This window comes from Protopterus annectens, chromosome 3.part0, assembly GCF_019279795.1.
Source record: "Protopterus annectens isolate FY-2018-M chromosome 3.part0, PAN1.0, whole genome shotgun sequence".
In the NCBI taxonomy this organism is placed as follows: domain Eukaryota; kingdom Metazoa; phylum Chordata; order Ceratodontiformes; family Protopteridae; genus Protopterus; species Protopterus annectens.
Window position 1 is genome coordinate 624,904,233 of NC_056731.1, and position 13,247 is coordinate 624,917,479.

Below are 13,247 nucleotides of genomic sequence, written 5' to 3' on the forward strand. Positions count from 1 at the left end.
GGTTCATAGCATGGCACACACAACCCTCACATACACAGGAAGACCACCTATCCTCCATAACAACAGCGGCAATATGACAGTCCCATGAACTGTGTTTATAAGGCCATACTGCATCCAGCCGAACATTGTGTGTGAGCATTGCTGTAGCTACAACACTCTAGTTGACGGGTTCACAGCATGTGGTCACTGAAATGCAGTGGAATGACATGTTACCACTACCACAACAGGTGGGAACATACAGCACCTGTACATTGACTACATGTACACTATATGGGCCAGACCAGATGTGTATCCCCTGCTGTAGGTCTTTCACCATAGACACCCACACTGTCTAGGGACATACCACGTGTGGACCCTGCACAGCAGGACACACAGTCATATTGGTATACATTGCTAATATCATTTATCCACACAAAGCATGTGTCAGACATGGTAACTACTGCAGGTCACAGGTATTTCTGTGTATGTGTCACACACATACATCATGTGTGCAATGCCATTGCTGGGTTAGGCAATGGCATGCATTGGTATGTACACACACCCACGCAAGGTCATACTGTGTGACACAACCACACGTGATAGTTGTGGGTTACCCAAACATACCTATCTGTACTCTGACGATGGTAATAGACACAGTAGCAGAGCACACTATTGGCATTACTAGTCAACTAGCCCTGTCTGGCTGTGCTGATAGTGTGGTGACATCCCCTGTGTTTACTGGTGGGGTATGCAGCATCTGGTGTATAGTATTATTTGCCCAAAGGATCTGTTCCCTCACACTTGCATTTACACACACCCTACTACCCCCACACACATGCAAACGTGCCATATGCAGGATTCATTCCCCTACCTACCTATGTCATGACACGTGGGAGGGACGCATTAGCAAAGTGCACTGTTCGGTTTACTAGATAGTTCCTCGTCTCTGGATATACTTAGAGGGTGCTGACAACATCAGTACTTTGAAAGGGTAATGTGCATCAGGTAGTGTGATCACCTGATTGCCAAAACTAACATGTCTGTCATACGGACATGCACACACACACACATGTATTTACAGGTTTCAAATTCCTACCTAATTACATTACGATACACAGGGGGAACACATTAGCAGAGCGCGCTATTCGCATTACTGGGAGGCTTCCCTTCTCCTGCTGTACCTATACGGTGCTGACATCATCTGTGTTAAGAAAGGGGCGTGTGCATCCTGTAGTGTGTTCTCCCAGTTGGCTAAAGGAACATTTCCCTCTCACAGCCTTTCACACACACAAACCCCACTCACCCACACACATACACACACACTGAGCATTTGCAGGATTCGAACCCCTATATTATGACACTTGAAAAAGACGCATTAGCAGAGCGCACTATCCGAATTACTGGGCATCTGTTCTCCACCTGTAGTATTTCTAGGGTGCTGACATCTTCATTTCCACAGAGGTCTGTGGTTGTCGTACTACCTGTCAGGTGGGGGATAGCATGTATATGCATTTGCAGCCACCTACATCAGGGTCAGGTGTGCACATCGCACTGGCAGGTTATGTTCTATACCATGCTTTGGGACCACAGGACCTGTAACACACAACACTACCAGTCCAGCACACCACACCCACATCCGGGACACACACCTAGCTTCCCTGGGAACAGTGCCAGGATATGCAGGTATTCACATACACCGTTCCAGTTGTTAACATCAGGTACAGGCATATTGTGTGTGTGACCTACTCAGGCCTCTACCACTATACCCTACCGCCACTACAATTTGAGGGTCCATGTGCTATGGCAGTACCACACACCACAGCCACATGGGTTAATACATATTGCACCTGACCATCTGCAACATGGGTACCCACTGTTCCACACCGGAGGTAGACCACCATTGTTGATAGCTGCCCATGTCCACCTTTCCCTGGACATCCATATCCCATCTCCACCCCCAGGCAAGGTTGTCACTGCACACAAACTGTGTTTAGCACATGCAGACTCTACACTTGTGTAGACTGGGGTGAATTACTTCAGAGGACCCATGCTGGAGGACTATACTGGCCACACAGCATATTCCTTGACACCTGCATCCTATGAGCATGTGTACAGTTTGCATTGGTCATTCAGATATTGGCAAAGGCTCTTGCTACCCCATAGTGCCTATGTTAGGCAGGGCTCAGATGACAAACCCACCTTCATAGGTATCACAAGGGATACAAAATTAAGAGCAATGCTACCCAACGCCAGATATCTGCACCTCCAGATGTGCACCCAAAACACTCCTTGGCATGGAAAACATCGATATCTGTGCAGTTACAGATGCCTGGTTCAGGGCTACTGAGAGCACACCAGCACTACCGGGTTTAACCCGGTTGATTTCTTTGAAACAGTCACCAAGGCCATTGACGAGGGAAGGTGGTTCACACAGCCTACCTGGACCTTGCAGACGCCTTCACAACAATACCCCACTTGGGCATTCTAGAGAAGGTCACCAGCTGGAATATAAGGCCCTATGTCACTAGATGGATTGCACAGTGGCTCAAGGACAGATACCACATGGTTAGCATTGCTGGAGCCATGCCAGACCCCACAACAGTTACGGGTTGTGTCCCACAAGGCTCAGTCCTGGGACCCTCTTGTTTGGTATATATTTCTTGGAGGTACAGGCCAACATGGACGGACTGTGGCTGTCCAAATATGCAGATGACTGCAAACAGGCCACCATAATCGCCTCTTCAGCTGACACAAGCATCCTCCAAAGGGGCATCATAGCAACAGACAACTTGTGCCAGAGCCATGGCCTTCTGCTGAACAGTGTTTAGAAAGGGGAATGTGCATCCTGTAGTCTGTTCACATAGTTGACAAAAGGGACCTTGTCCTCACACACACTAACCCCCTCAGACAAACACACACACTTGCCATTTACAGGCTTCAAACCCCTGCCTAACTATGTTATGACACTTGAGATGGACGCATTAGCAGAGCGCGCTATTCACATTACTATGAGGTTTCTTTTCTCCTGCTATACTTATTGGGTGCTGATGTCATCGGTGTTTAGAAAGGGAATGTGCATCCTGTAGTGTGTTGTCCTATTTGCCAAAAGGGACATTTCCCTCACACACACACAAACACCCCTCAGACAAGCACACACACTTACCATTCACAGGCTTCAAACCCCTGCCTAATTATGTTATGACACTTGAGACGGACGCATTAGTGGAGTGTGCTATTCGCATTACTGGGAGGTTTCTTTTCTCCTGCTGTACTTATTGGGTGCTGATGTCATCGGTGTTTAGAAAGGGAATGTGCATCCTGTAGTGTGTTGTCCTATTTGCCAAAAGGGACATTTCCCTCACACACACAAACATCCCTCAGACAAGCACACGCACTTGCCATTCACAGGCTTCAAACCCCTGCCTAACTATGTTATGACACTTGAGACGGACGCAGTAGCAGAGCGCGCTATTCGCATTACTAGGAGTTTTCTATTCTCCTGCTGTACTTATTGGGTGCTGACATCATCGGTGTTTAGAAAGGGAATGTGCATCCTGTAGTGTGTTTTCCTATTTGCCAAAAGGGACATTTCTCTCCCGCAGACTTACACACACACCAACCCCACTCACACACACTGAGCATTTGAAACCCCTACCTAACTATGTTATGACACTTGAGACGGATGCATTAGCAGAGCGCGCTATTCGCATTACTGGGAGGTTTCTTTTCTCCTGCTGTACTTATTGGGTGCTGATGTCATCGGTGTTTAGAAAGGGAATGTGCATCCTGTAGTGTGTTGTCCTATTTGCCAAAAGGGACATTTCCCTCACACACAAACACCCCTCAGACAAGCACACACACTTGCCATTCACAGAATTCAAACCCCTACCTAACTATGTTATGACACTTGAGACGGACGCATTAGTGGAGCACGCTATTCGAATTAGTGGGAAGTTTCTTTCCTCCTGCTGTACTTATAGGGTGCTGACATCATCTGTGTTTCGAAAGGGGCATGTGCATCCTGTGGGGAGGCAGACACCAAGCACACTCTGGCTAAGCTGTCATTCCCTAGGACAAACGGCCTAGTGTTGACCTCTACACCCATATGTTTAATTGTCAAATGCACATTATTTGTTGCTGATAGACTGTTTGCACATCTTTATTGCCATAACATTCCCTGTTTGTATGAACAACTTGTGCATCTGTGGAAGATGTTTGCATGTGGGAGGGATCCACTATATCACGTATGTCTCTGTAGTCATCTAGCTGTGTGCACTGGGCAGACTGCTATAATGTGGTTGGTTCCTGGATTACAACATAACAATACCAGCTATGTGTATCCAACTGCTACACCGAAATTTGGCCTAAGTGTGTGAGCATGCCCAGTTCAGCCTTCCCATGGCATGTTGTCAATGTGTGTGAGCATGCCCAGTGTGAGCATTCCATATGTTGGACTCTGCAGCCCACCACATTTGTGGATGGGTGTGAACTTCAACAACTATCACCCGTTTATGGTTGTGTGTTGTGTATCATGCTGTGTAGTTACGGTACAACTGCTTTGTGTGTGAACACAACAGGGTTATTCTGTGCCTGCAGTGTTTGCATGGGATACTTTGCATACAGTTGTCAACATCCTTTCACACTGACCTAACACTGTAGTACTGTATAGTGTACTGGTAGTACTTTGACTGTGGTGGGCAATATCCTAGGCTTTACTGCTATCACTGCTTTACATTTCGATAGTGGGCACAACAGCCTGGTTATGGGCCAGTTGTGTACATCTGACCATGTTGCATTCTGTTCTGATATGAACTACTTACACCAGGCTTGTCCGACATTGGTAGTGTATTCCACAACATAGGTGTACATTTGCAAACACTAGTGATGTGCCCTAGTCCATGTATAATGCTAGTTGGAGAGTATGTTTGTCCTTCAACACACATTGTAAGTGGAGTTTGCCATGACATATGTCATGGTTAGTATACTGTGCCTCTGTCTACCTGTGACATGACAGTGGTACCCAGGTTAAATCTACCATCTCCCATCCACTCATCTGGATTCCTATTGAGGTAGATTGATATGTGACTCTATGGGTAGCCTGTGCTGGGGTGGCTTCTGTGTTACGGTGCACTGGTACAGCTTGTCCTATGTAAGTCAGTGCTGGGGTTCAGGTCTCTCATGTGCATAGCTCACTGCCATTCAGATTGTGCAAGGTGCAGCATGTTTATTGATGCCAGCAACACAGGCAACACATGGCATCTGGGCAAGCTCTTTGATACTCCTGATGAGGTACTGTTGGGGACTTTACAGTTGATGGAGGTGTCTGCTGAGGTACATCCCACAGGGGCGATTGTAGTCAATTGTACCGCTGATGATGGATGACTGCAGAGCCACAATGACCTCCCTTATCTAGATCTGACAGCCTTCGTGATTAGGTGGGTATATGGTATGTTCCTGTAAACACTACAGCACATGTTTGTCCAATGCAGGATATCTATCACCTTGTGTCCCCAGGTCTCTCATTACATGTTAACTACATAATGGGTTAACACATGTGTGGTAATTGGTGGGCACTTACTGTATATCCACGGGGGTTGACTATACACGTTTCTGCACTTAGCTTGCTGACATGGCTATGGCACCAGTTTTCTGTTTCTATGTGGCCCTTTTGTGGGATGCTTGTGTCAGCTGGTGGATCATATGTGGTGAGCAGTTTGTAGTCCTCTGCAACCATGTTCGGACACAGTCCTTCCATGTTTGCCTGTACCTATGGGACATATATACCAGATGGGGGAGATCCCAGGACAAAGCCTTGTGGGATGCCAGTTATATCTGGTTTGTAGTCTGACATGGCTGCAGCATGTCTAACCATGTCTGTTCTGTCCTTGGTCTGGTTTGCAACCCCTCTACTGACATGTGGGTTTATATTTAAGCTGGTGAGCCTATCTATAATGAACACATAGGGTATTGTATAGAATCCTTTGCAAGGTCCAGATACACTGTGTGGAGCACATTGCCCTCATCAATGACCTTAATGGCTGTTTCAATTGAGTCAAACATGGTTAGGGGCAGGATCTCCACTTGGGTGGGCCACACTGGGTTGGGTCAGGTTTCAGTAGGTCCCCAATATCTTTATGTCTGTGGTACATGCTGATCCTTTCCACAGCTGTGCAAACCGAGCTTCTCAGGATTCTGGGGTAGTACTGTTCAGTATCCATTCAGGCAACACCTTTGTTGAGAAGGATCACTGTTGTTGTACACTGCTCTTTGGGTACATATTCTGTGGTAAGGCTGACATTGAGCAGTAGTGTGGTTTTGCATTCCATTCATCTTGGGGTCCATGTTGCACTAAGCCCAGGACAACATCTCATACCATTGCTGCTGTGTGTTTTGCTTTGTAGATGTTGGCTGTTAACTCAGCATCTGCAATGTCAGGGGGCCAGCAGTCTGCTGGGATAGATATTCTGCATTCGGGTGGGGGTGGGGGGGTTTGCACTGCACCTGTCAGGATGTATGTTGGCAGTATGTGTGTGTGTTTGTGATATTTGTGTGATTCAGGGCATATCTGTGAATTCCCAACATGGTTACTACCATCAGTTGTGAAAGCCTTGGGATTATCCTTAGTGTCCTGTACAATTTGTATCTTCATAGGTTCATAGGGTCATACTAGGCTATCCACCCTGGGAATTTGTTAGCCTAGCCAGAGTGTGTGTGGCTTTTGACACCCCTTGCTATGTGCATATTATGGCCATTTATGTTTTGCTTGGCTGTGCCTCTGTCTGGACATGACACAGTGAAGACCCCCCAGTGTAACTCTACAATCATCCATCCACTTGGCAAGGTTCCTGTTGAAGAGTGTCAGTGAGGGGCTCTGCCTAACATGGACTGGGATTCTGGTCCAGGGTGTGGGGAGCCTCTGGATTATGTATCTGTCCCACCAGCACATCCTATTTCATTATTAGTTGAGGTTGACATCTCTCCCTCTCACAGCTCCAGTGGATTTGTGTTTTCTAGGGTGGGGCATGTCCATTACTCCTGTGTTGGGCATGGCCTCCTACAACAGGCATGCAATGCCTCTGTGTAGGCCGTATGTGACTGTATTCAGCTGGGGTGTCTACAGCCAGGCAGCATATGACAGATATTTGTGACCCTTTATCCTATTGGTGAGGTACCTTTGAGGTCTTTCTAACTGCTGCAGGTGTCAGGTAAGATACATCCCATATGAGGCATTGTACTGGATTATGGGTGTGATTGGAGAAAGGTATAGGGGCACAATGACCTCTGTTGCCGTAGATGTGACTCCTTTCCTGCTACGGTGTCAAATGTAGACAGTCTTCCTAGCCACATTGGCAATGTGGGTGTCACATAACAGGTTACTGTCCACGTGTGTCCCTAGGTCCCTGGTTCCTCTTTCTATACATACTGGTTTACCACCTATGTGGTAATTTGTGGTACCTTGTTTGTTATTTGGTGGGACATTCATACTGTCCATTGTCTTCAGGACGGCTGGGTGGGGTTATTGTGTGTGAGAGTGCGGTCTGTAGCATGCTACAGACTGCACAGCAGTCTTGCCTACAGTTAGTTGCACATGTGTGTACTCAAATGCCTTGTGCATTGTCAGTTACCTGGACGTATGGGTGTCTGTGCTGACTATGGATACTCACCCTCCTTTTATGTTTCGTTCCAGGGTTTGGGGCCATGACACATGATACGTGGTATAACCTGGTAGTGCTGGTGTGCTGTCAGGAGGCTTGCAGCAGGATTCTGTCACTGCACAGACATCGCTGTTCTCCATTCTGGGGATGGCCTCGGGGGCATGCATATTGGGGTGTACACATCTGGCATTGGTCAGCATTTCCCTTATGTTTCTTCCCACTTATGTTTTGTAGGGTGGCAGGTCAGTCTTTTCAGCCTTGCCTACGAAAGGCTCTATGGAGGTGGCAAAGGCCTGATCCAATATTCAGACGCCCAGGGGTAACAGGTGCAGGCCATCCCAAGGACAGCTGCGTGGCTTGTCAAGCATGACATCCCAGGCAGACAGACATTGCATCCCCTTGGAATAACACCAGTAAGTGTGCCACTTGCTATGACTGATCATTTCGTGTTTGTACTGCGGCATTACTCTTGGTAAGGGTAGGATGTTGCGAACGGTGAGTGTCATACCGGCCTGGACTACAGAATCAGATAGCTCATCTATGTCTCTTTTCCTGTAGTCTAGGGTGGTACATCTCAGGTCATTCACACCAGCATGGACTATGACTGCATCATATTTCTACTTGCTTTGGAGTGACCTACATACTTCTGTTATGTGGCATATTGTGGCAGCCTACAGGCAGCTTACTGTACCCTTTCCCTTGTTCAGTCTGATGTGCAGGACAGCAGTGTGTCTGACTATGGAGTCATCTATTACAACTGTATCAGGCATGTTGTTTCTCCTTCTGGCCTGTGACTGTTTGGCACACCAGCTTTGTGTGCTATGTGTTGCATGTGCTATGTTTGCGGGCTGTTTGATTGGGTGTCTGCTTTAGAGGCCTCTGTTGGTGTGCTGTGTTTGTAATTTGTGCCTCTGGGAATGTTTGTCTGTGTTTATGTGTTTGGTTTGCAGTTGTGATAGGTCTATGTGGGACTGTGTTTGTGGTGTGTGTGGTTACCTTCTCCTACTGACTTGTTTTGGGAGTACTGAGTTGAGGGAGCTCAGCCTCCAGTTTGGATGGATGGTTGCATCTCTCACATATTTTTGTATTTCTTGGGTGGAGTTAGGGGTTGTCTGTGTACTTGGGCCAGGTGTGACATTGCCCCGGGATTCACAGATTCCACTTGTTGCGGCTGGCCTTAGTGGATTGCATGTGTGGACAGATGTTATTGCCATACTACTGATCTGTGCTTACTTCATTGTTTATGTTTGCTCTATCATGTAGTAGCTTCCTCGTTCTCTTGCATGTTTTGGTTATGGCTGGTGTCCACCATGCCAGATTTAGGCACTGTGTCTTGTTTTAATTTAGGACTGCATAATCCAAGCATTCCTGGCAGTGTTCATGGAATGGCTGTATTACAGGTTCTGAGGTGTGGCCCATATTTTGCACCTGCACGGACCTTTAATGGATTCCACATCAGTTTGGAGGAGTGCAGGTATTGCTTAACACATGTTTTCCACTGTGGTTTCCGGCCAGGGACTGTGGTCAGGTTTTGTATATCCAGTGTGATTACTCTATGGTCTGGTTTTACCAGTGAGCAATACACTTCTCATCTTGACATCCAGTACCCATGTTGCTGATTATCACATCCGGTATGCTTACCCCTCTTGTGGGAGTGGTACGTTGTTCCTGGGCCTTTTGGTTTGTGGATTCTATGAACCTTTGTCTGACACTGTTGGAGCTAGTATAATGTTCCAAGTCTATGTCTGGGTATTTGCAGTCACCCAATATAATGTGGGTTGGAGGACTTGATATATTCATGTATTCCAGCATAGGCCAGATGCAGTTCCTGGTGTTGGGACAGTAGTCTGTAGCAGGCTATAAACTGGGGGGGCAGTTTTAGCCACTGTTACTTGAGCATGGCTAGTCCATGCTGCTTTTTGTTGTGGTACTGACATGGGGGTGTGGTTATCCTTGACAATTCTTGCTAGTCACCCTCCTTTTGTAGCTTGTTCCAAGTTTTGTGGCTGTACAGCACAGTATGAGGTGTAACCTGGTAGTGTTAGGGTGCTGTTGTGGGCCTTGCCTCAGTGTTCTGTTACAGCACAGTTATCAACATTCTCCATACTGGGTGGGTCCAGACTGCATGCATCTTGCTGTTTCGACTTATACATTATCTTATTCTTATCCCTTCTGGTACCTATGGAGATAGGTTTGTCTTTTGAGCCTTACCTATTCAGGGCACACTGTGGGTGACGACAGCCTTTGTCAGTATCCATACGGCCTGCACTGATAGGTGCATGCCAGTCCTAGCAGGTGGTGCATCATGTCATGCTCAGCATGTCATCCCAGACTGGCACACATTGGGTCCCCTTTGACTAACTGCGTTACTTCAGTCAATTGTTGCACTTGATCATCTCGTTGTCATGTTGTGGCATGATGCTTGGTCAGGATAGGATGTTAGTCAGGGTCCTCAGGTGTGCATATAGTACTTGGTGTTACATTACTTGACACGTAGCATTCATGCCTCAGGTGGTGCAGCAGGGCTGCCTCTGTCGGATGCGCATATTACACTTCCCTGTACATGTTTGAGAGCAGGTTGTGTCATGTTAGGCATCCCTGTTACTATATGAGTGAGTCAGAGAGGGGTATCATTCCCAAGGTTCCTACTGAGCCAATGTATGTGCTATGCGTTGCCTCTTTGCCAAGGCCAGGGCATACTGGGCACGCCTCCTTCTGCCTACTGGGACAGGCTCAGGTTGCCCCTTCTCCGAGTCACGCTCTGCCTGTGCTGGCCTTGGCAATGGTGGGGGGCTGTTTGGCCCGGCCCTATGCTGGTCCTGCTGCAGCTGTTTTCGCAAGATCATATTATGTAGCATAGCACATACCATGACAATTTGGGTACATGTAGTTGGTGTGTACTGCAAGGCTCCACCAGATGTGTCCAGACACTGGAACCGTGACTTGAGCAGCCCAAACACACGCTCTATCACATTACGTGTTTGTGCATGTGCCTCATTATGGCATTCCTGTTCAGGTGTGTGTGCGTTTCTGATGGGTGTCATCAGCCACAGCTCCAGTGCATAGCCTGCATCCCCCACTAGGTGTCCGTGTGGGATGTCCCCATTGGCAAATGTCTGGTACAGCTGCGTCAAATGCCAGATGTGGGAATCGTGATAACTCCCAGGGCAGCTAGCACACACATTCATTATTATGCCCTGGGCATCACACACAACCTGGCAGTTGATGGAGGGGAAGCCCTTGCTGTTTATGTAGGCCCTACCCCGCTCTCCTGCTGGTGCTTTGATGCATATGTGCGTGCAGTCTATAGCACCCAGTACCTCAGGGTATTCCGCTATTTGCTGGAAGAGACGCATATTGCTGGCCAATACCTCATGGGCATTGGGGAAATATACATGATCACCGACATGTGCTGACATGGCATCCAGGAACTGGTGTAGTACCCTGGAGGCCGATGCCTGTGATATCTCCATCATATTGCCAGTTGGTCTCTGGAAGGTACGTGTTGCTAGTATTCTTAGGCCAACACATACCTTGGTTTCCACTGGGATGGGTTCCCCTCTGTTGGTTCTGTGTGTGAGGCGTGGCCTGCACAGCTCAACAATCTGCTGCAGGAGCTCTCTGTCCACTCTATAGCGCTCTACTATCTCCAGCTCATGTAACCCGTGGTAGGTGACCCTGGGCCTGTACACTCTTCTCCGTCTCCTCACTGTGGGTTGTCTGGCACCATCTGCATTGTCACCACCCTCAGCAAGTCACCTATGTCTCATTAAGACAGCTATGGCTGCCCCTAGCATTTTTGCTCTGAGTTCAGCTTTTTCAGTTTTCACTTCTATTAGCTTACTCCTGTTTTGCAGTGTCTCTTAATGACAACATCCTGCACTACTGTTTGCAGTGTTTTAAGTGCTGGGCTGGGCTACTAATTTGCCTGTGTAATTGCCTGCTTCTAATTATTTTCACCTGCTAGCTTCAGCAGTTATCCCTGCTAGCTTTCTATTAATTCTGTTGCTTCCTTTTTCCTCTCTGTTTCCTCAGGGGGGAGCATCTTGCATACTATCTGAAACACGCTCACAGTGGCTTAAACGCGCGCACACGTGCTTACACGTTTAAGGATCTACTTATTCAGGTTTAAACGCGCGTACACCAGCGCAAACACTGTTACACGTCTGCCAACAGCCTCCAACATACTCACACTGCCTTACACGCGCACACACTGCCTTACTCGCGGTTCATTGCGCGCACGCAGCATGCACGCCAGCAAGAAACTTTAGTGTAGGTAACAGTGTACACCTTCCATTTCTTGTCTTTCCATGACTTATCTAGTGGCACACCTCTTTCCATGATCTGTGCCTGTCATCTGTCATGTTACACTGGCCTCCAATGAACTGCGTTTCTTTCTACCATTCCCCCCAGTGATGTCACCTATCTCCTACTCTATTTCTCCCCCTTTTGTATCTCTTACACTACTCAGGCCGTGCTCATTTGCTATGTGACTGTGGTATTCAGTATCCTAACCCTCATTTACATAAGATTGCCTACTAATGCTTAGTTACATGTCTTAGACTCAGCTTCCCCCCTTAGCAACCACTACACGGTGGCCATGTTGGTTTTGGTCTGCTGGTCCCTGCATTGTCATTCCATGTATTACATGAATCCCACATTTGTGGGTTTATACCCTTCTTTTTTATGCTTCTATACAGCGCAGCCCGTTTGCGCGGGGCTGCGCTGGGTTTAAACATCGGCGATTGCCGAAAAAAAATATATATATTTTTAATATTTTTCCATCGGGTTATCTTGCCAATGGCCACATATTTGGCCATTGGCATGCTGCCTGATTCATATGCAACCTTTTTTGGGAGCTGACATCACTCCGTTGTGGATTATGCAGAAATGTACTCAGTTGTCAACTGAGTACATTTCTGCAGCTAAAACGTCTTCTACATGGACTGGTTTCTGCTTCGTGGATCGCTAATATACCTCATTTGCATACCTTTCTAATGCAAGTGAGGTATTTAGCTTTTCCACGCCCAGTCCGTGTAAGAGACGTTTTAGCTGGTCTCTTACACGGAGTTTAGGGCTGTTCCTGGATCGCGAGGCTTGCATGGAGTGTTGCACGTCTCTTACACTCCGTGCAAGCCTTCGTGAATCCAGCCCAATGTGTACCTCACCTAATAGTGCCCTTAAGATGTGCCTTCTATGTTCAGGCTCTTTACCTACTCAGATGCCTTTCTCAGTATGACTGCCTTGTTAACCTCTGCAGTTGTGTGTGGGTTACAGAAGAAAAGTTTCTTTAACGTTTTGCAGAAGTTTTTCCCACATCATTTGAAAAGAAACTCACAGCCACTCAAACTTTGGATTCAATATTTGCTAACATTGGCTCAGTTTATTATACCAGTAATGATTCACTTTGTTCATTGACTGATATGCATGGTGAACATATAGTTTACACACATAGTAAAAAAAAAATTGCAATGACTGCTACCCTTATAGCACACTGAAGACATGCCAGTTTCAAGTTAGTCCTTTTAGCTCAGCAAAGACAAGTTAGTGCCAAGAGCAGATACCTCTCAACCTCTTAGTGAAAGAATCTGGACAAAGTCTGACATAATGGGG